Raw genomic sequence first — 21,165 nt, 5'->3', positions numbered from 1 at the left:
TGCAGGGTTTCAAATACATACCCTCAATCTAACATGAAAAAGATGGGATCAACAGGCTATTGTGAGGAGAGGGCTGGGAGGTATTTTCAGTCTCACCTGTCCTCATTTTCCCATTTCCAATATTGTGTCTGCGGAGTGATTTAATGTCATTCAGCATTGAGATAAGCTGAAACTGAGTATTTTAGTTTGGTATGTAAACTTCCAGTTTTGATCAAAAATATCCATTGCATTGCCAGATTTTCATCTTCTATCAGCAGATTTGTTTTTAAAAACACTTTTATGTGGGGAAGTTTTCAGAAGACTCCACAGAAAGCAGATCCCAATTTTCAAATTATGGAGACCTAGTGTGTTATTTACATTTGTTGTGGGTGATATGAAGATGATAAGAATGCATGAGACTTTTACTTTATGTCTCATGTATGGCCTTAGGAAAGAATGTATCTTGCAGCAATGGTAGCTATCACTAAAGAAAAATAAATATATGAATTTATTATAAGAACTAATCAATTCAAACTGTTAGCTTCAAATTATGAGAAAATTCTGCAAAGAATGAATGAATGAGAATTATATCAAAGTTTAATTTTGTAAACTTTATGGCTATGTAATTTAATCAATGAGTTTGAGCAAATACAGAATTTGACCTCAAAATAAAAAGTATATTGCATGATCTTTTCGCAAAGATTTCAATAGATAAATTTGTTAGTGGGCTGTCAGTTCCTAGAATTTGCTCCAGAAAAAAATGAAGAAATAATTGCAAATACCTGTAGGAGAAGCTTTTTTAAATATTGATTTCTTTGACATATGGATTTTGTGTTTAATTATGGGATGAATGTAAAAACTACCTACCTCTGAATTAGGCAAAATTGCTCTCCTCATTGAAGTTTGGGAGGTGTATTGGGATGTCTCTAGGTAAAAGGGAGGAGATAAACCCCTGGTGGTGGAGGGAAAAGGGATGAAATAACTGACTGCAACAAGTTTGATGCATTTCCTCCATCATTTTTCTCTTTGAAATATTAGGTGCCTAATGAACACTGCTCCTCATATTACCATGCTTCCATGCCCTTGGCAGCAGTACTGAGGTCATATTTCCACACAGAACTATTTTTCAGTGACCTCTCTGATGTGCTGAGCACAAACACACTTTTCTTTGCCCTGGGCAAGTGGTATTTCTTTTATTCCCACTTAACATATTTCTTCAATAAACATACATATTGTGTCAGCTGTAAAAAATAACCACTGGCCTCATTTCGGAAAGATGCCTCTGTGCCTGCCTCAAATAGATCTCACTGAGGAGCCCGGCTATTCAAGCCAGCCATTTTCATCAAACCTGTCTTTAGATTTTTAAATTAATTTGGTGTACCCGATGAGGGTGAATTTGTTAGTTGTTAGGAATCAGTGTTGTCATATGAAGTGCTATTTATCTGACTGAACCTGTGTCATCCAAGAGTATGCGCCTAGCTGAAGTTGTCTAGATTCCTCGATACCCAGACAGACATTTTTAAGGAGGAACATCCCACCTGTCTTAGATACTGATGTTAAGATGGGATAAATGTCCTTTAGGAGATTGCTGTCTCTCTCCATTGCTTACAGAGGGAGTCTAAATGGAATTAATTTAGACTACTTGTCAAACTTTTAGAAAGCTGCAGTTCAGCGCAACGATTTCCAGCTTCAAACATACCAGCACTGTCACGAATGTGAGCCCATTTTCAGGTTCAGATTGTGAAGCTGTCTAAAATGGGGAGCAGCTCAGTGTCTTAGTGCTCCTTTTCATGCTGGTCTGGATGGACTGGCCAACAACAGAACTCAGGGAGCAGAGCCCCCTTCATCAGCATGTGCACCTCATTCTTCTGAGTCTGATTTAAGCACAAGCTCTAGTGAGACCCATGAGCTCGCTCTTCTCAAGGGTTAGCCTGCATAAATCTATTTTCAAGCCAGACTGTACAAACAGAGGTGATTCTTCCTCATCTCTTTTAAGGAGGTGTCCTCTGAACCCATGTCTTGCCCTCCAGTTTTATGGAGGCAAGAGTTTAAGAGGACTTCATGACGTAGTTAGCAGGAATATCATGACTGTTTAGATCCATCATATTTATGATGAACACACAGGAGGAGGATGCCTGTTTGCTAGAGAAGTGAACAGCTCATGCTCTCCTCTAGTATGGGTAAAAAACCAGGAAACAGAAATGGGTAAGATTTACATTCTCTCATGCATCCACATCCACTCAGAGGTCTGGACACCCCAGTTCAGCAAGGCCATTAGGCATGTATTTTTGGATCTTACAGCCACCTCAGTGGATATTCTCAGATTCAGATGTGTGTGTAACTACTCTGCTCATTCAGAGCCATAAGGTCCAAATCTACAATATCTAGACCTGCTGGGACCACAGGTCTGTTCTTAGCAGGATCAAATCAGCCCTTCATTCTTTAGGAGGTCTGTTGCTCCAATCTGCTTGACAAAGAAAGTGCTATCATTAAAGATCTGGCAATTTTGCACGGAATTAGCGATTCAGCAATTAGGTCACATCAGTTCTCTAGGCAAAACTTGTATATTTAACTTGTTCTTTCTCCTGTATGTAAGACTAATTAGCTAAAAACAACAGCTTCAGAACTTTTAATATAGAGGTTCATGGAAAAAGAGGGGGTCAAATACAAAGATGAGGTCAGTCATGCAGAATTACTCCAGTCTGATCATTTTATATGCTGTGACTACTTTTATGCTATTTAAAAGTAGCAGATTACTGAAGCATATTCCTTCCTTTCAGCCTGAGAACCCTGGAAATGCAAATGTAACATATTCTTTTAAAATTTAGCATGGGAAACTGAGCCAAATTAGAAGAACTAACTAGATACACAGTACCTTTGACTACTTATGAGTTGACTTAAATGCATGCAGAATTAATTCCTTCTGTTGTTTTTTCTTAGGCAAAAGTGAAAAAAATAGCTGAAACTCAAACGATTACTCTTACAGCAACCCTTGATCACAAACCAATCCCAATATTTCTCTTGAAGGCCCATGATGCAGATTGAAAAACTGTTTACAAATAGGACACCAAAGCTAACCCTGTGTAAGGATATGATGTTCACCTAGCCATCCCAATACATGTTTTGGGGGCAGAGGATCTGTTGTGAGCTCCTCTCTCCACTTCCACACATACTGATCAGTTTGCAAGGCTGCTAATGTGATCTAAAGTGTTGGGACTGTAATTAATTTTGTCCTCACTTCAGAAACCAATGTGCCCTCCAGAGCTGCTCAAGGAGTCTACAAGGAAACTTCCAGCCATGGTCAGACCATGAGCCAGAGCTCAGATGGAGCTAGACAGCAATATGTAGTAAGGAATAGCTCTACTGCCATGGTGGTTTAGCATCATCCTCTCCTCTGTGACTTATTTTAAGCTGTAAAAGATTTAAATGAAGATTCTTCAAACTTTTTGAAAGACAGAGTTCTGAGCAAAAGTCTTTCTCTTATGATCTCTGAGGGTCTTTGCCTTTCGGCTTTCTTTGTGAATCCTATTCAGGTTTGAAATTCACTCTGAAAATATACCAACTTGTAATTTAAAATTATTTTTCATCTCTTATGGAGTTCAGAGGGCTTGCAGAAATATAACTGAGAGTGCATTTCAGTGGTCTCTTACTTTCCAGCGTATAACTTTTGGTGGTTAGTGGCAGGGCTGTGGGCAACCCCTGCAGGAAGACATAAAAGCAGTAGGTGTAATGTATGTTAATTCTTCATCCTTTCCAGGTTACAGCAGCAATCCCCTTTTTGAAAGACACCAAAATGGAATCACTGTGTTTCTGCCTGAATGTCTGGATTTTCTCTGGATATTTTTTGGGGGGCTTGTAATTAAGGTAAGCTTGTTCTGCTAGAATTTTCTTATGACTTTACGCATGAATGGATGGAATTCCTTCATAGGGTCTGGTGACTGTGTCTGTGCAGAGTCATGCAAATATGTATAAATCAATGCGAAAGTGAGCCTTATGTTTCTCAGAGTTTATAGGCTGGTCTTTAACTCTTGTTAGTTGTTAAATTCTGACCCTGAAAGCTCCTAGTTCACATACCTTTCTCATGTGCTTGATTGTCCAAAAGCCTTGCAAAGCTATATCCAGTGTACATTAATGCTCTGATAGAAATATGCAAAAGTGGCCAGTAGGGTCTGCAGGAGGTGATCCACGGGTCACAGATCAGGTCCAAGGCAAATGTTGACAGCCAGATACCTAAAAACACATGAGATTTCACATCCAAGTCTGGGTTGGAAAGCTCTGCCAAGGTCAGGCCATAAAAGTGATGCACGTAAATAAACTGATTAGCAGACAGTTTAGTATTAATGGAATTCAGCTTGTGCAGGGAGCCAGCACAAAGCCTCTGTACCACATTACTCTCATTAAGCTCTTTTTTTGACTGCTGTATACACTCAGTAGAAAGGCATTTCACTCACAGCAAAGACCTTATATGCATGCTGAGCTTTTGTTTATGATGCATCAAGAGAAAGGATGTCTTGGCAAGAACAGAGATTTATCTTGCTTTTCCTCTATCTTCTCTCCTGTTGTGCCACAGCAGAGCAGAGATGCTACCCTTTGTCTCTGAGATGGCTGCATTTCATGAGTGCCAAACGCTGCTCTGAGTCATCCTCTAGGATGAAAGGCTGGGTACATGTAACTATTGCTATCACTACTGCTATTACTGCCTAGGCTTTTCCAGTCTTATTTGGGTTTACACATACAGACAGGAATTTGAAGTAGCAACATTAAAGCATTTTATATTTTATTTTTTCATTATTATACTAAATTTAATAATCTAATCTTAAGAAGCAGGAGAGCATAAATATTCTGTAAACAAGCTACGCTTACAACACTGGAGAACTATAATTCAGGTTTTAAAGGAATTAAGCAACATCTTATGGAACAAAAAGGCATATTTTTTGGACAAGATTTCTCTGTGCAAGTCTGGAACTTACAGAGAGAGCCAAGCCAATTAAACCAGACTGCTTTTAGCATTCAAGTTGCCGATGAACTTTTAAGAAACAGATGGATGCCTTGTGGATCTGCTCACATGCTCAGAAAGGGATCAAATACATTCAGAGACAGGAAGGTCCGTCAAGAGCTCTTAAAGCATATATGACATCTGGTTTGAGAAGCCTCTAAGGCCTGAGATGGCCGCAACTGAGCGGGTATTTCGGAGGAATTACCACTGTGTGGTAGCCCAGTTCTGATAGCCTTTTCCTATCAATGCTTAGAGATACGATACCAAGCTATATCAGCCTCCTGTCTGATTCAGTATGTCTGCTAAATTTTTTTGTATTACTATCAGGGGCACAGGATTGTATTACTGAGATGAAGAAAGAGAAGCAAAGTGAAAAACACAGTATTAAAGTATGCATATGCATGCTCCTGAGATACAGTTCATTTTCTTTGCTCACAGATAGAGATCAGAATGAAATGACTCCCTAGCAGTCTCTAGATCTTAATATTTTGTATATTGTGGGTAATATAAAAACCTATATATATACAGTACAGTACAGTAAGAAGCTAATTTGTTCTTGGCAAATAAAATAGATTGTAAACTGTAAATAAGTGATTTGTTTTTATGTGAGTGATAATCTTTTGCTCTGATGCAAACAAAATCCTGAAGCAGCCCCAGAGAGGCCAACTTTTGTGCTCACGGATCTTAATCAAAGTCAGTTGGACTGAGAGCATGTGCTACTTCACGTATCAGGTTTATTATGAATCATGTTTTTTGTCACAAATCTGTCCAGTCCCCTGGCCCCACTGATCTTGACAACATGCCTCTTCCACCTCAGAGATAATTCCTTCCTCAGAGAGCTCATGGACAGATGACGACTGGAAATGATCCTGCGAGAAAGTACCTTGTCTGTTGTCTCAGAGTAGCTGACTGGGGATTAGAACCAGTGCATTGCATCCCTGTCCATTAGCCTGTGCTGCCAAAGGCTGTAGACCACTAATAACCATGGCTCCCATGATTATAATGAATCAATAACTCGGGTCCTTTAGCTCACCTGCTACTGAGTCAGTGAACTAAAAACTTTTAAAATTAGGTACTAAGTAGAAACGTTGGGTTCATGGCACACTGTAGCTTCCTTCCACCTTTCCTTGTGCGTCATTGTATTTATCTTAAAAGTAAAGCAGTATGTTCTCACATGAACATCTTTGTGTTTGACAGTAGAAATGATGAATAGAATTGTTTTCTTCTAAGAAAATCCTATAAAAGTTCTAAAGATCAAAATGCTGGTGAACATGGACAGGATCTCCACCTCAGGCCATGCCTTGATCAGTGTCCAGTGCTGCATAACTCAGGTTTCCCAGCATCTGAAGGGCCCTAAGATTATCTGTACTATCCTCTTTTTTCTTACTGTATTAGCTCCAATAAATAGTATTTTAATCCTCACAGAGGATGAGTGCCTTTCTTACTGGGATCATAATGAACACTGCACCGCACTGTCTTCCTCCTCCTACTGCGTGCTTTACTCCAAAGAATGGACTAGATATGCTTTCAGCAACAGTCTACCTGGTACCCATCTAATTAAAATCCAAGCAATAGTTCTCAACTTGTTTTTGGCTATGAAGTTTACTGCCGATATTTCAGGCCTAAAGAAGATCTGGTGGATCCAAAAGCTTGTCTAATTTCTCCAACTGCCACATTTTAATACAAGGTCTAGTACAAGATACTGCTTCCATCTCAGACTTGTCCTGTTCATGTCCTCAGCCCATCATGGCTGCAAGGACTCTGATCTCATCGTACTTAGCCAGGACACAACAAAAAATGTTTTTTCTCACCATGCTGATGTACAAGATATCCATTCATCTCTGTTTAGACATCCACAGTAGACTTTTTAAGGAGAGGGTGTCCTGAATTTATTCAAAGGAATCCTCCATAGCTGGAGGATGCAAACATCTGGGAGACAGGCTTTCTGTGTGTGAGTCATGAGAGGAGGAAAATCATTTCACTCAAACTGCAGGACCAGTGGAAAGTGAAAAAGACAGAGCAAGGAGCAAAACAAGACTGGTAAGAACAACTCTAGACTTCTCTAGATTTTGCTGCTTCACAAGAGTTTTGGGAGCAGGATGACTTCACCTGAGAGACCACCTGAGAGTCTGAGAGACTAAAAGGTGGATTTAGCATTGAAGGAGGAAAGGCATGAGGGATTAGCATTAGGCCTGACTTCAAGAGATAGAGGAAGATATGATTATCTTGGTAGACTGACACTAGTTTTCAGTGTATTCATATGAAATTAGGACTCTTCTAATTCTGTTCTCATATTGTTGATATAGCCAAGCAAACAACTGCAGTGTTGTGTGTGGGAGAGACAGCACTCTTGGGCGTGACTGGTCCATACATTGGCTGCCTTTAATGCACATGTACAATTAGTCCTGTGGCTGACAGGGCCTATTGCTTACAGCTGACATAACAGCCTCAAGCTGCAGGCAGCGTCTCTGCCACTTGTATTTTACATTGTCTTTGGCACTCATACTTACACCCAGGGCTGACTTTAGGCACAAACCTGCATGACATAAGCCAGAGGTCCTGCCTTGAGAGGGTTCACAAATCTATCAGCCAATGCTAAAATGCTGTTTGTGAGGTGCCCTTATGCAGATCATAAATATTCAGGGGACCAAATGAAGATAGACCCAAAGAATGGGTACGTGGATGTATTAAGGAATAAATATGCAATTACATAAAACACCAAACACACCCATGTTGACTCAAACAGTATTATCACAACAGCTGCCACCTATTGATGATATAATCACATTAATGGTGTAGCTGACAGGCTGTACATAGGCACCTATCCCCTGGCATTATTTGTTTTTAAAAGAGCATATGTACAGCTGGTTGTAAAAAGACAGTAGCTTGTTGCCACTTCATTTAGCATATGTCCAGGCCTTGCATACGATGAAGTACATACACGCAGATAGAACAGCAAGAAGATTAAAAAGGTGAAGAAAAGGAAAAGACCACAGATATACCAAAACCAAATCCATTTGTCAAATCAGGCATATTATTGCCAGCACTATCATTAATTGGAGAGACGATATTGTACTTGTGACTTCAAAGGTGAGTGAAGAAAATGAGACAGTGAATATTGTCAGCATCAGTATGCACCTCATGCTCTCCAGGAGACCCAGCTTTATATTCCAATTAGCAAGAGTTCTCTCCCTACTGTGTAAGAAAGGACTTTTCAACCTGTCAGAATCAAAATTGTGATTTCAGTAAGTTTCTCTCTGTTTATTCAGTTGGTGAAAAACAAACTATTTAGTGCAGGATGTTTTCAAGCAGGAACTACATATTGGTGAGTTTGCAAATTAGGAATGGTTGTTTTAATCACCCTGTCAGGGATCATTCAACTCTTTTGTGTGCTGATTGTTTTCATCCACAGGCTTCTTGTCCTATGCAACTGACTTTAATGATTGTAATTGCATTTCTGAGCCTATGAATGATCTCAAACAATTGCTGTTTAATGTTAGTGGTATAGAATGCAACAAAAAGATCTTGTTATATTGACTCAGTCAGTGAAACAATGCAATAGTAAATAACAGTACTGGCAGGTGGACTTGGAGAGAATTGTGATATAATTCTCTTCATTCAAAGATCTTGCACTCAAGGAGATAATCTGTACATGGAATTACTATGCAGTGGACTTTATCTGGGATATTTCTGGAGTTATTCTGTCAATTTGATCCACTCCTTGAAAAGCACAGAAAAGATGATAGAAATGCTACTCAAGGGCTTTTTCAAACTTATTTGGAAACATAGAAGCAAATCTGTTCTCCTGAGATGAGACAATATTTTGTCTGCAATTATTTCTGAACCAAGAAAAGTAAAACACGATTCAGTAGAGTGGTCAGCCTTGCAGATGTATTCCACGGTCAGCAGTTTTTTATAAAGCAGTTTGTAAAGGATTAAGTTCCAATGAGTAGTTTCTAGAATTTATCCACGTTTGCTGGAGAAGAGGGGATGGTAGATTTCTTTGAGTATAACTGTGAATTTCTTATAAGAGTATGGTATTTCATTATCAGATTTCTGTGGCCAGTTGTACAATGCAATATTTATGTCATATATTTGCAGGCATGGCTAAAAATATTGAACAAGTTTGCTGTGTAGATTACTTTGGTAAATCTGTTCCTTAAGCTTAATGAGGATAAATGCTACTGGATGCAGCAAAGTGTTGTATTTTAGTTGTATTTAAGTGCCTACTCATCTTTGCAATGAGCTAGCTTGTTCTCTAGGTCTGAACTGCAAAGCAGTGAGGTAAGTCTACCAGGACAAGCAAAGCTGAGCTTTGTCAAGCTGTGGATGAGGGAAGGAAGAAGAGGGAAAAGAGCTCTACAAGCTTGGCTTGCTGCTGAGAGCACAGAACAAGGAGGATAGAAGCAGTCACTGTTACTCCTGGAGACCTCCTCTCCTTCCAGCAGCATGGCTGTCCCATACCCTCTCCTATGGCAGCAGCTAGTTTGGCTGTCTAAAACTAGGGCATAAGCAAAATAGACAAAAGGCTTTGTTTTTCTGCTGCCCCAGCAATCTGCTGCCCTAATTATGTGCTTATTCTGCCTGTGCCTAGAACTTGTCCTGGCTCATAACCACGTGATCAAGGCTATTCCTGAGGGTTTTAAAGCAATTAAAATAGCTCTTAATTCTTTGGACAAGAGATGCAAGGTATAAAGCTTTAAGTCTCACAAAGGAAAACAAATAGATTACAAAGAGTTTTTTGGCTCATCTTGGAATTAGATTCTTACCAATTTCAAGACCCCACAAGAAGATGTGGACCTGAAAACTGTAGTTACCACAGAGTTATGTGTACAAGAGAGACAATTCAAAGAAAATGAATCTGGGACACACCAGTAGCTTTAGAGACACAGTAAAGGTAATAAGCATATAAACCAATGAGCAGTCATATAATGTGTTTTGAAGGAGCTGCCAATGAAACTCTGAAACAGAAAATGCAATGCCTATATCCAGCCATTATTTAAAACAAAGAAAAACAAAATCAATTTTGCATTGCTTAGCAGTGAACTTACTTTAACAGTTTTCTTGTTCATGGTGACAGCAAACTGTGGGGCAACAGATGCTTTTAAAGCTGATTTGCAACTGTGTGTTAAAAACAAAAAGTACAGTCTTGAACTCTGAGGAGGACCATGTCTGGCACTCTTCAGAAAGCAGATTTCAGCCTGGCTTGCGTGCACAGCCCTGCTCTGCTGGCTGCCCCAGAAGGCAGTGACAGGCTATCTTCCCAGTGACAGGGAAGGAGAGACTCCCTGTGCTGGCAAGGAGAGACTTGGAGACTCCCAGAACCTCCTCCAGGTTCATCCAAGGGGATCTCCAGTAGGGTTATAACATCAGCAGCTAAACTCAAAAATGCTGATTGACCTATTATCTGACATTCAGTTGTTTCCTCCCTAGCCCTTCTCTGGGATCTGGTTTTGGGGGTGGGAGCAGCAGGCTTGTGCTCTCTCCAGAAGTTGCCAAGACTTTTCAGACCGCTTTCTAACTAAGGCCAGGCCTTGGTGAGTTGCTTGCCTTGCATCCCTCTGGCCTTGCTGGCACTAGGGAGGCTGCATGGGCTGAGATGGGAGGAGGGGGAAGCGCATCATGGGAGCTGAAGCTAGGAGAGCCTTGGATTTACCTTTTGACCAGAGGAGCACAGATCGCTGGTGCCTGGGCAGCTGCACATGGGTCTGGCATCTGGGTGAGGAGCAGGGCTGCATACTGTAGTAGTGGCCTCAGGCTTGGTAATTAGTCTAGGAAAGGGCAGAGGCAGAGGCATCTTCTGAGAAGTCTCATCTGACAGAGAGGAGAAGTTTGGGTTTAATGCTGACAATTCCCATGGCCCTGAGGCCTTTCCCACCCCTATATCCTCTGCCTTGTGAGGGGCTGTGGATGGAGGACCATGAAGCCTGGGCTATCCTGCCACAGCTGCTTTGGTGGATTATGATGGGGGTCTGGCACATTAGCCTGCTCCCAGCCTTTCCCCAGGCAACCTCAAATCCCAGAGAAAACTGTTGGGGTGAAGCCCAGGGAGACACTCCCTCCCCATACACTGTCATCTGGCTCCTCCAACCCCACAGAGGGGAGGTCTCACACACCAGAATGCCTCAAGCACAAGGATAGCAGTAGGGTCTAGGGTTTAAAACAGGTATGGTAATGTGAAGGCAATGAGGCTGAGATGCTTGAGCTGGGAGAGGTGGGAGCTGGAAACCTGGCTTTCCTGGGAGAGCAGTGTGGGTAGGGGTTGGAGCCGAGGTGTTGCAGGCAGGGTTTTGGGCAACAAGACATCTGGGTTCCTTGGAAGGCTGCATGAGCTAGAACCCCTGAAAAGGAGGTTGGTATCTTTTTGCCAGAATGCTAGTTTAAAGTATGACTCCATTCCCTTTTAAATGCCTGATTCTCATCTTGAAAAAATGTAGCTGTCCTTGAAAATGGATGCATGAAGGTGGATCTCAATAGCTCAACAGAAACCAGTTTCCATCTGTGTTACTGTATGGATGCAGGAAAGGACAAACACCTTCTTTGTGGTTTGCACATGCCACAATGAGTGAAAAGGTGAACTTGTGCAAGTCTAGGCCCATAGAGAGCTCCCTGGAGCTCCTCCCTCCAAGCAGGTGGGGGAGTAGAGTGGCCCCATGGGCTTGGCCAGGCACCATCAAGGAAGCTATAAAGGAGTAGCTTGCATGCATGGAGCTTTGCCTTCAGACATATCATGAACCAGCAGAAACCATGTGAGCAAGGGTTAGAGGACAGACTTGCACAGGTGATTTTGTAGCTGGGGTCTGCTATGGATCTCCTGGGCAAGTTCAGCAGGCAGATGAAGCCTTCTGTAGGCAGTTGGAGAAAGCCTCACAGTCATACACCCTGGTACTCATGGGTGACTTTAACCACCCTGGTATCTGCTTGAAGGACAACATAACAGGGTGCAAGCAATCTAGGAGATTTCTGAAACACATTGAAGACAATGTCTTGATGCAGGGGAGACTAGGGGAGATGCCTAGGTTAGACATGCTATTAGCAAGCATGGAAGAACTGGTGCAAGATATACAGCCCTGGCTGCAATAAACATGAGACTGTGGACTTCATGATCGTGAGAGAAGCAAGAAAGATAAGCAGAATAATTAAAACTGGCATTCAGAATAACAGATTTGGGCTTGTTCAGGGACCTAGTTGGCATGCTTTTGGCCCTTCCCTAAGGGTAAAGAGGGCCTAGGAGAGCTGGTCTGGAGCACAAAAATTGTCCATCCTGATATGCAGGTGGCTGAGCAGGCAAGGCAGAAAGCCACTGCAAGTTTGTATTCTAACATCATTGAATGGTCACGACAAACAGGATCAGTTCCTGATGACTGAGGAAAGGCAAAGGTTGCATTGTCTCTAAGAAGGGCAAGAAGGAGACTCCAGCATCCTCTTTACCTCTGCTCCTGGGAAGGTGACGGAATAAATTCTCTCAGAAGCCATCTTTAAAAAGAGAAAAGACCATGCGGTGATTGGGAGCAGCCAACATGAGTTTGCCAAGGGCAAATCATCCTCAGCCAGCCTCAGTGCTTTCTATAACATGCATGACCAGCCTCAGTGCTTTCTATAACAAGGTGCTATGGACAGTGGGAGATCAGTGGATGTTGACTGGGGGCTGACTGCTTGGGAAGCAGTTCTTCAGAAATAGACCTGGAGGTCCCGGTGGACAATAAGCAGAACATGAGCCAGCAATGTACCCTTGCAGCAAAGAAGGCCAATCATATCTGAGGTGGCATTAGCAAAGATGCAGCCAGTAAGTCCAGGGAAGTGATCCTTTTCTTCTTTTTTGGCACTGGTAAGACCACATCTGGAGTACTGTGTCCAGTTTTGGACTTCCCATAACAAGACAAGCATGGACATGCTGGAGGGAATTCAATGGAGGCCACTAGGCTAGTCAGGAGGCTGGAGCCCAAAGCGTACAAGGAGAGGCCAAGAGAGCTGTGCCTTTCATACCAGAGAAGATAAAGCTTGGGGTGACCTTATTGTTGTCCACAACTCCCTGATCGCAGGATACAGAGAAGAAGGAGCCAGACTCTTCTTGGAGGTACAACAGACACAAGCTGGGAAATTCCAGTTAGATAAAAGGAAAAAAAAAATAGCATGAGGATAATCACATGCTGGAGTGTGTTGCTCAGAGAGGTATTTGGATCTCTGCTCTTGGAGGTGGTAAATGCTTAACTGGACATGGCTCTAGACCAACCCCATCTAATTGGACCTGCTTTTGGACAGTGGGGTAGACTAGGTGATTTCCAGCCTGAAGTATGATACTATGATTCTGTGACTGCCCATACATTTTGCAGCAGCTGCTCTCCCTTTGCAGGAATCAGGAGTGGGATTAAGGGCATGGTGAGTGCAGTGGGCACACAAAGATGTACTCACTTCCTAGGAAGTGTTTTCTGAGAGCACAAAGCCAGCTGCTCTGTGACTAGAATGATGTTATTGATGGATGCTTGTGTTCAGTGTTGAAATGAAGGCTATATATTTCTGCCTTTCCTACCAGCCTCAGCACTACCTGGTATGGGCTGGGCCACTAGGAGCCTGGTGCTGGCTCCCTCAGGGCATCATTGCTGCCAAAGCAGGCTGTTCTCAGAAACAGAGGCCCAGAGCTGATTTGAGCAGAACATCTAATGAAAAAGGTATGAAAAAGGTATCCTGCAAAGGTGCCTGGCTCTCTGCTGCCTCATGATTTTTCCCATCACCTAGGTTGCATAGAGGAGTCCCTACTCCCCTGCAGCCTACTAGGGCAGAGTGACAAAGGATGAAGAATATGTTCTCTGTCAGGTAATATCAGGAGGGAGCAAAGAGAAAGACTTCCTCTTTTAAGCAAAGAGCTTTGTGGATTTAAGCACTCCTCTGCTTTTATCAGTGCTATCTCTTCTGCAAATGAGAAGCCATTGAATATAATATGAAAGCACTTGCCTGAACAGGGGCTTGAACCCTGGACCCTCAGATTAAAAGTCTGATGCTCTACCAACTGAGCTATCCAGGCTCTTTGAAGAGAGAAACAGAGCCTAGCTCAGGAGCCCAGCACTAATTAGCAGTGGCTGGGCTTTCTAATCAGGCCTACAGAGAGCGAATGAAATCCTGGGATCAGCAATTAATTAATACCATGAAAGGCTGACTTGGGTAAGATTTCTTTTTTGCATCTTTGTTCAGATGTCGGTCCTTGCTGCCAGGCTGGATGTCAGGCCCGCAGTCTCAGGAGGAGTCCCACTCCCTGCTCAGAGGTGCAGGACAGGAGCAGAAACACCATGGCTCTTTCAAGGCAAAACCCTGGGCCAGGTGGCAGTTAACAAACCACTAACCCACAAGGAAAGAAATAAAGAAATTGGCAGTTTCCAAACTATCCCCTCAAAAGCTGTTCAGAGCTCAGATTGCTGTAAACCTTGCACTAATGGTACTCATACAAGTTCAAACCAGTGCATAAGCACTACACAGCTGTTCTCCCCGCCAGTCTGTTAACATCCTAAGCCCAGCATGGACGTACTCTCACTCATTCTTATCAGAAATGTTAAAGAGTCTACAAAAACTCTCATTCAGACATCCATTTACCTATTTTTAATGTTTATGTTTTTCATAAACTACAGAAAGCCTCCCCCAATCCTGTGTATCATATTTGGTGAAAGATGTATTTTCACTGGTAGAGAGATGCGAATGTCATATTTAAAGGGAGGCACTGCATGATTTCCCTCCCACAGCTTTACACTTCTCTGCCTATCCACCCATCTAACTACTTCTCTGACTCCTCTCTACATGCCTGCCTGAGGTAGGTTCATCTACCTACTGTATCTATTTACTGCTCCCCCACTTTAGCCCTCCTTCCCAGCTTTCTCTCTTCTGAAACACAGAGATTCAGGTTTGTCTCTCTTTCAGGAAAAGGGAGAAAAAGAAAAGAAGAGATTAAATTTCTCTTTCAGGCTCTCCCTACTAAAAGAAGGAAGTCTGTTTGCCCTGTGTCCCTGTGCACAACACGTCCATCCTGGGGAAGATGTGACACTCTGCCCTGGGGCAGGGACCTCAGGCCCAGAGCCACCTGCCCTGGAGAGCAGAGGGTGGGCAGATAGCCTGTTCCAGGCATGGACAGAGAGGGTTTTGGCAGGACATAGCCCCCTTGGGAACAGCACTGAGCACTTACCAGTACCCGTTTTCACTGTGTAAGAGCCAGAATCAGAGCCAGGCGGGGAGCTGCCTAGGCACAGGATCCCCACGCCTGCATCTCCTGCTACACCTCCACAAGCACCAGTAACATTATTTCCCTCCAGGCCAGGACAGAGGTGGGAACGCAGGTCGCTACCATTTCCCAAGAGGCTGGCAGCCCACGAAAGGCAGTGTAGGAGCCTCTGATGGCTTGATGGTGGTGATGACTAGTGACAAGGGGAAGGGTGACTGACCTGCTCATTTCTAGTCCAGCTCAGGCTCAGCTCTTGCCTGCATCATCTTTCACCACAGCTTGCCTTTTACCTGTGTCTTTTCTAGATAGCTCTTCTTACGTAGTTTACAATGCAAGGATTTAAGTCAAACATATTCACACAGCAAGTAACCTGGATTCCACTGACTAACACACAATGACAGTTTGGAGGTCCTCTAAGACATGAGGCTTTAAGTTCAACAGGGATTGATCATACTAGAGCAACAGGCTGCCATGTAGCATAACTCATAAAAAGAGTAAATAACAAAATCATGGTTGGAAAGGATAACAAGGACAGCAGGTGAAAGGATGAAGAAAAAGGATACTACAAAACAAGAGACATATTCCCTTGAGCACTTCAGATCCTGTACTAGACAACTGAGCAGTCAGTACTTGTCAGCATTTTCACTTCCTGCTACGGTTCCCCATTCTCATTTAATCTCTTCTCATCTCTTCATACTTTCCCACCCACTCAATAACAACTTAATTTTCCAGGAGAGCAAATGGAAGATTTGTGCTGAGATAATTAGCTCACAAAAGCAAAAATAACTCTGTATCCGCCGAGACAAAATTGAGGTAGGAGTCACCTTGTGCAAGAGGTTGGGCAACTCTCAGCCTTTGTGCACAACCAACTTTATGTGGCAATACTTCACTTGGACCCTAGTCATTCCTTCAATGAAAATACCTATTTCCAGACAGCTCTGCAGGCTACAAGAACAGCAGCACAGCTGGAACAAATAATGATTATGGGAGACAAACCAAGTAAAAAATGTTACTGGCAAAAAAATGATCCATGGAGACAGGCAAACTCAGGAAACAAAAATACAGGCCTCCCATGAATAAAACTTTTTTTTTTTTTTTTTTTTTTTTGATTAAAAAAAAAACAGTGTGGAAAAAAGCCCTTTGGGGGAAGATAAAGACAGAAAAGATCACTGGGGAAATATTAATGCCTAGGCTGTTGAATTGCTGCATTACCCAGAGGAACACATTTTCCTCTCACTGCTTAAAAGCTCCCTCCTCTATCCTCAGAACAGCCTATCTCTGAAACACAAACCCAGGAGCCAGAGAAGAAAACAATTACGATCATTACAGCTTCCACAAAATCTGTCATTAAACAGGTTTAACATCTCTTGAGACTGGAAGCCTACAATGTGTCCCACTCTTCCCTACTTGCTACTACAGTCTCATCCTTAATTAGGAATACCTCTTCAGCACTCATTCATTTTTGGTTTCACCTTATTGTGTGCTTCCATGCTATTTCTAAAATAAAAAACTTTCTCTGGAGTTTTTGCACAGATTCAGGTGTCTGATTAATCCTATCTCAGCAAGACTTGGGGTGTTCCTCTAACAAAAATTAAGACCTATCTGTTGCAAATCATCATCCAGAGTGTTTTTTTTTAATGCCAGATCAAAGTACATTTTTTTCCTGATTGAAGACAATATTTTGTCTACTACAAACTATGCTATTTACACAACTACCTGTCAAATTCTTCATTTCCAAGTACTGGCATTTTGAAGTACTTACCATGACCTCATAATTTATAAGCTTACAAGTTTCATCTGCCCAAAAAAGTTGTGTTGAATTGACTTAGATCAACTGAGCAACTTATTCAGATATAATGAGTATTTTTCTATCAAAATCTTTTAATAGCTTAATATATTTAATGTTAGTGCTGTCTCCTTTAATTTGACGTTGAGAAAACCAAAGATAAATTAGCATTCATGTGCTTGAAGTGTCACTGCAATTGTGAGCACAAGTCTCTGGCAAACCCATCCTACAGGCTGTAGGATGATCCTTTGCTGTAGCTGATCACCCAGGTTGGACACGTGGTGGCAGCTGGATGTTAGCGCTATTGCTCTTAGCTATGCTTCTGGAGATAGCCTAGTCCCATTGAGCTGCCTAGTTTGGCAGGGACTACAAAGCAGGTGGTACTAATAGCTTTGAATCTGAATAAAGAGGTAACCCTTGGGATTGAAGGGCTGCCAATTCGTGAGGGTATCTACCTGAGAAAGTACTTGTTCCCTTTGAAGAGGCAGAGATGTACTATTCCTTCATCCATAGGATCACCTCTAGGCAAAAATGACTTCTGTCTCTGCCTTTGCTTTGGGAGTGAACTGAAGGATATGATTTAGGGACAGCCAGAGACTTGCTGTATCAGTTGTAGAGAAAGCCAGATCTTAATTCCCCAAAAGACTAGAGAGCAGAAGGCAGAGGGGAGATGTGGCTGCGTCCGAGTATGACTTGCCATCAATGTTGGAGGCCTGTCCAGCGACGGCAATACCCCAGCCAGGATGACACTGCACTGCACCTCAGGGCTCCCCCTTGCCAGTGCCTTGTGGAGCCGGGCCTCCGTGAGCTGGTCCCCCACAGCCCATGTCACCCCGCCAGGCACTGCTGCACCCTACCAACTCCCCTTGGGTACCCTCTACATCTCTAATTGCTTTAACACTTCCATTGCGTCCCCTGCCCACAGTCTTCTCCCACTGAATCAACTCACCCTCATCTTTAGCATTTTTTACTTCCATTAGGGTTTTGAGAGGCTTTTATCTAGATAGAGCGAAGGGCTCCCCTCGATCCAGCACGAGAGGAGCTCGCAGCTGCCATCTCCCCGACCCGAGGGGTCCCCACTGCCACTACCGGCTTGAGCCCTCTGCTCCCTCCCCAGCCCGCGGTGCAGGGGGAGCCGTGGCTTGCGGGGCCAGGTTGGGAGGCCGGCTGAATGCCGCGTAGGGCTGGCGGGCGGCGGGGAGAGAAACGCGGCCGCTGCGCGCAGCGCAGCAGCTGCCCGCCCAACGGCTGCCGCGCTGAGCGGCGCGCGCGGCGGGGCGGGGCGGGGCGGGGCGGGGCGGGGCGGGGCGCGGCGCCCTCCCGCCCAACGGCCGCCCAACGGCCGCCCAACGGCGGGGGGCGAGCGCGCGGCGCGGCGGCGGCCGCCGTTGGGGAGAGGTTTGTGGCTGGCAGCGCTGCTGCCTGCCCGTGCGCAGGGGCTTTGCCTTTTTCGCAAGTCGCAAGCCAGGTGCGAAGCTCTCGCCACCCGGGACGGTGAAGGAGGAGGAAAGTTCTGCGATTCAGCCGTTAATTTTAGTATCGTGTGGGGAAGGTGTATATTTTGTTTCTTTTACTCCTCCGAGGGAAAAGTCCCCTTCTTTTTGGCCGGCTGCTCTCGAAGTTTGTGCCCTGTGAAACTTTGTCACAGGTTTTTATTGAGGGTTTTAAAATCCAGTTTTCCCTTTTTTTTGGCAACACTTGAAAAGCATTCAACTACATACCAGTACTAAATAAATATTAATGTATTTATAGCTCTCCAGTTATAGTTTGAAGGAAGGTGTCTATGGTGCTTCCCCATCTGCCATATGAACAAACAGGTTAGTACCTAAAACCAGTGGGTTTGATGTTTGAAGTAACTTGGAAAAAGGAATCTCAGCATATATTTTGCACTCGTATTGATACAGATGTATATTTAACTTAGCTAAATTCAAAATGCTGATGGCGTGAAGACATTTTTCCTTCGGTTTTCAGTTTTCTTTTGCAGATAGGCATTTCTTTTACTTGAATGTGTAGAAAATGAACCTCCAGTACATTCCTGTGTAGTTCACTGTGTTTGGTTTAATTGGGTGTGAAAACTATATGTATTTATGCTGTTTCTTGCTTCACGATGATGATGTTTTAATAATGTAATGCCGCTGCTTTTTTATTCATTAAAAAATTCTTTTAAAGTGTCTTTGTTGGCTTTTTGCCAACAAATGCAGCGACGCAGAGTGAGGACTTACAGTCCTGCCACTCTTTAAATCATGAATTGGGTAAACTTCTCTATATTTCTACAGATTTCAGTGAATGGGTAAGTATTACTTATTTTTCCTGTTACTCGTTTTTTCTATTACCCATGTTCCCTAGTATATGTGTGACACTTAGGTGAGTGTAGCTGAAGGTAAAGTACAGCCCTGTGCTTCTGATCCAGTTACGTGAAATCTTAGAGCATCTCACACGATGCAGACAGGCTGGATGTCAGTTGTGACTTCAGGAGGACATGGAGTGTAAAGTGTCCTGACACAAAGACAGCTGCTTAAATCAGGATTTACGGCTTACTCTCCGTTGAAATTTTTTTGTTTGCCAAGATTGTATGATGAATATCTGCCCTGTCAAAAAGATTTTTGAAAAGAGAAATATCACTCACTGATGAAGCCAAATCTCAGTACCAGGGAAGAAGAACTTCAAAAAACCAAGTTCTCATTTTTTCTTAATAAAAGGATATAACAGAAAACATTTCAGCGGTCATGATGGTGTTTTTAGGTGTTAATAGTGTAATAATGATTATTGCTTTGCTCTTTAGTAAGGCTTTCGTTCTTCAAGGGCTCATTTGTCCTGAGCTTTTACTCTTTGATAACGACTTGCTTACTTACCTTCTCCTGCCCTGAAAGTCAGTGCTTTGATCCAGGAGTGAATGGTATGTGTTAGGTTGTGTATAGATACTTTTTCAGTTGCTTCTCAGTTACAGATAATCCTGTGATCATGGAAAGTTTGTAGAGTTTTGCAAGCTAAAAAAAAAAAAAAAAAAAAAAAAGTCCTGCAGAGACAAGTATTTTATCAGGATGGTTATTCTTAGATGTATAGTTAAAATCTGCTGTTTCTTTTTGCAAATTAATTGATCTGTATGAATGCTTTTGATTAATGTGCTCTGACATCATTCTCAGATTCCAGTGAGAATCCTTATAGATTTTATAATAGAATGAGATTTATTTTTACTGTCTTTCAACTATTATGTACATTATGCTTGAATGCCTCAGGATAGTAAAGAGATGGAGAGCAGTAAATTAATCATCAATGTAGCTGGGCAGCAACCTGATAATTATCTCACAGATGTCTGACGATTAAGATAATGAAGTTAATACCAAGCTTGGAGAAGGCAGTGATGGAAGAGTAGATTGGCAATAAACAGGGAGTCCATATGGATTGGGAAAGGGGGTTAATTAGCATTAAAAATCATTCTGGAAGTGAGACGTGTCAGGCTGAAGTGAGTTTTTGAAAGCCAGTCTGAGCTAGACTTCACAATGGAAATTAGAAAACAGAGAAGGAGAACAGCAGCAGTGGGCAGAGCTCACTCAGAGTGAAGGCAGACCCAGAGCAAAACAAAGAACTTGGTGCTTTTGAATGTGAGCATAGACACAGAGTTGCAAAGGCTGAAGTACTCATGGGGTTTACAATATGGAAATTGTGTTTAGAAACATTTGTTCTGCCCATCTTCCTCAGCTTTCCAGCTCAGGTTGGAGCCTAAGGAGGCTGACCATGTGTTTGTTGCAGGTAAAACAGGGCTGACTCAGTGTGATACAGCTGTAGAGAGTAGATGGCTTTTTACTTCCTGTGCTTAGGAGGGATTGGCATTAGCAATTGCTGGAGCAACAATTGACCAGAACAACCACCTGTATACTCACCATCATCAGGACTGAAGAATTAGAAGATGGGAATTAAGTTAGCCTGGCATGATCTATCCTGATATTTCGATGTCAAAATAACTGTTATCTGCAAGTGAGACGTGTCTCTGAAACTTCTGAGCTTCCCATCTCCCACCAGCCACTTCTTCCCTCCTGAATCCCTGTGGAGCGTAAGAATTTTTGATATGGGAATTTTCTGACTCAGAGGTACTGAAATGTTACTTTTGGGATGAAGAGATGTCTGGCCAGGGACATGCAAAAGTAAAAGATTAATAGAAATTACAAGAAACCTAAACCACACTTGAATTCTAGAAAATCT

General features: G+C 42.8%; 1 non-coding gene across 1 annotated transcript; it reads right to left on the bottom strand.

Moving 5' to 3' along the window:
- Positions 1 to 13,924: 13,924 nt before the first annotated feature.
- TRNAK-UUU (transfer RNA lysine (anticodon UUU)) lies at positions 13,925 to 13,997 on the bottom strand. Its single transcript has one exon. It is a non-coding gene; the product is annotated as a tRNA-Lys (tRNA).
- Between the last annotated feature and the right edge of the window lie 7,168 nt (positions 13,998 to 21,165).

This window comes from Rhea pennata, chromosome 2, assembly GCF_028389875.1.
Source record: "Rhea pennata isolate bPtePen1 chromosome 2, bPtePen1.pri, whole genome shotgun sequence".
NCBI classification, from domain to species: Eukaryota; Metazoa; Chordata; class Aves; order Rheiformes; family Rheidae; genus Rhea; species Rhea pennata.
This window is presented reverse-complemented; position numbering and strand designations above follow the sequence as displayed.